This window comes from Pinus tabuliformis, chromosome 9 (assembly GCF_031772625.1).
Source record: "Pinus tabuliformis cultivar Carrire ecotype Pingquan chromosome 9, CPIR1, whole genome shotgun sequence".
NCBI lineage: Eukaryota > Viridiplantae > Streptophyta > Pinopsida > Pinales > Pinaceae > Pinus > Pinus tabuliformis.
Window position 1 is genome coordinate 1,310,198,363 of NC_142307.1, and position 3,422 is coordinate 1,310,201,784.

The following is a 3,422-nucleotide window of genomic DNA, read 5'->3' on the forward strand; positions in this document are numbered from 1 at the left end:
TTTAAAAGATTCTAAGCACGTCCTTGCACAATAATAGTTGGTGATATTAAATGGTTGTACAAGTTTGACAACTTTGGGTCATGGTCTTTTCCCTAAGTTTTTATTGCTCATAGTGATAACCTGAGCGATTTGGTCATCTAAAATATTGCTCATTACAACTATGTAATCAAAATATGGTGATTTGTCTTCCTCTCATTTATTGCAATGGTGGTGTTTGTGTTCTCGACAAACATCGTCAGGACAATTTTGACAAGTGTGGCTCTTGGTGCACCTTATCCCCTTTGTAGCTTGTTCACAATGATATATGTGGTCCACTTTCTTCTCCTTCATTCTCTAGGTTCAAGTATTTCATAACTTTCATTGATTACTTCTCCAGATGCACTTGGGTTTATTACTTCAAACTTAAGAGCGAAGTTTTTGACTCGTTCTTGCCCTATAAGGCGTTGAAGAATGTAACTAGTGTCGGTCTTCATAATTGTATTTGTTAGAAAAAATTTTATTTTTAAAGAAAATGACTTATTAAAGCATGGGTTTCATGCTTGGGTCAATGTTTTCTAGGTCAAAGCCTCCATTGAAGGCTTCTAGGTTTTGTCTTGAGTCAATATAGTCATTGTCATTTTTATTAGATCCTTCTTGGGCTTTTGTATTATGTAAAAAGAATTTTTTTTGAGTCAAAAAGGTTATTTGTCATCTCCACACCAAGTTGGCCATGCTCCCATGAAGTCGACATACATTAGGAAAATTTGACCCAGCGAAAAGGCTATATATAGAGAGACAGTTCGACCTCTTTGAAGCACTTACTCAACAAGTTCGAGCTACAAGAAAGAGAAGCAGAAAAAGAAATCGAAGAAGCTGGAGAAGGAAGAAAAAAGCTGGGAAGATCTTATTCGAGTTCTTGGGCTATCTAGCTCTCACATGTGCGAGGTTTTTGGGAGTGGCTCGCGCCGAAATTCTATATCTATTACAGGTACGATGTTTTGAAGTTGGGGGCCAAAATTATGGATTGAAGCTGCAACTGGGAAGCTGTCACTTGGAGACTTTGACATGGATCATCTATTGGAAGGAAGGGTTGACTTGGTGGTTAGAAGAGGTCTTTGTCTAGGTCTAAGAGGTCTTGGATTGTCTCATCTTGATTTGAATCTACTAGTAGAAGAGTTGGACTGGGTTTTCCACATGAAGGGGTTTTGCCCTGGTTGAGTGCTTACATTTTGTGTATCTTGTTCTGGTGGTCCTTTTTTTACAAGAACGGGTATGGGATTATATTAGAATTTGGCCAAAATGCCTTTCCCCTGTTACATTTGATCGGGCATAGCCCTTAAACTTTCTTCCACTAACTGATAAAAGGCCCCAAAACTTGGGAAACCGCAAGATTTACTCGAGACTATCGAGTCTATCTCCGTTATTTTCCCTATCTTAAATAGACAAACAAACTGATTCAGTAAAATGCAGAAAAACATGACAATCTTTATGGAATGGAGTCCCAGTTCTCAATTCCGTCTGCCAAGAGACACCCAGTGGGAAGTGGAACTGCCCTGTTGGCTTCCAAATCAGCAGCTTTATTATTGTCCCTCAAAACGTGGAGGAAGGTTGTAGTCCGGAAAGATTTCACCAAGGTTCTGATTTTTGAAATCACTCTTGCCAGTGTAATCTCTGCAGGAGAAGAATCCTCCACTAAGACCTTGATAATGGATTGAGAATCTCCTATAATACTGACATTTGAGAGACCAATAGCCTTTGCTTGCTTAAGACCTTGCAGAAGTGCCAAGGCTTCAACGTGCATGCTGGTAGATTGCCCTAATCCCCAAGCGAACTTTGCCACAGTTATGCCCTCTTTATTTTTTATAATTCCTCCTGCCCCAACCAATCCAGGATTGCCTTTCGTTGCTCCATCGAAGAACAAAGAGAATCTGGATTGCCTGAGGAGCAAATCCGATAGATCATTCTCCTTCCCTTTGAATTGCCACTCTTTTATGACCTTGTGATGTCTTGTTTCGCCAGAGAAATGGAGGTCCATCGAGGCACCCCATTCTAAGTCTTGCTGGCTCAGATTCAAATCCGGCAAATGTTCCCCCAAACTTTCTTTCCAAAGGCATTTTGTTTTGGTGATGATGAACTGTGAATTTAGACTTTCATCTCTGAAAACTCTTCTATTATGCTCGAGCCAGATTTGCCAGCAAGCAAATTTTGGCAAGGAGAGCCATGCAACTATGAAACTTTCATTTTTTGGGAGCGTTTCTGGGTAGTAATTCTGCCATTTTGCAAAAAGCTCTGATATAGACATGGGTAAAATGAATTCAGATTTCCAGTAGCTCAAAAGGCCATGCCAGATTTCTCTTGAAAATTTGCAGTTTAGTATGATATATTGGGTGTTTTCCTCACTGTCACAATGTAAGTGGCATCGAGAGGGACCATGAAATCCTTTCTTCTTCAATGTATCTGCTATTAAAATCTCTATGTGGCATAATAGCGAACAAAATGAATCGACCTTAGGCATGGATTTGAAATTCTAGATCCCGTTCCAAACAGCAGGATTAGGAGGGACGTTAGGACGATCATGAAGGCATTTATATCCTTGCGCAACCGTGTAAAGCCCTGGGGCGTCTCCCCAACCACGGGTGTAAGGCCTTCGTGCAGCAGGGCGACGACGGGCGATCGTGCACGGGCGCGGGCGAGAGCGCGGGTGCGTTCAACCGATGTGCGATGGAGCGCGAAGGAAATGCGACAATCCTACGACACTATGCGACATAAAATGCGACGATAATATAAACACATAATTCAACTAAGTGTGGGAAGTGTATCACACATATATGCGATGGAGAAAATACTTGAAACCGACTTGTAATATGGAGATATGTGTGGGCATACGTGAGCACTTGTGGGGTCGGCCATGGGCTACACACCCCCTTAACTCATACATATGATGCGTATAAGTGTATGGAGCATGAGGCTCATAAAGATCATCGAACTTGCTCTCTCATACGCATAAGGGGTAAAAAACTGCGAAGGGTAAAAGAGGATACGCATACCTCATGCGTAGTCCATCTAGAGTGCAGTTTTGGTATTTTTATGCCGGTTTGAGGAGGTTCGGGTGTGCAGTTTTATGCAGGATTTGGTAGGAAGGTTGAGTGGCTCGGGTAAGCACTCCTTCTTATGCAAGGGTGCATAAAATGATGTAAAGGCTGTTCTATGCCTTGTTGTAAAATTATTCTAAGTGTTGGCTTGAAGATTGTCAAGCATCACTTGTATTTGTACTATTGAAGAAAAGCTGTTATAATACATTGTTGGGCAGACTTTCTGGGAGTTGCCCCTCCCTTTGTACTTGATTATTGTTGATGTTCTCGGTTTATTGTACATGGTTAATAATTGAGAATGGTCTTCACTAAAGTATAAAGGATAATGTTTTATTCAATTGCATAAGCTAG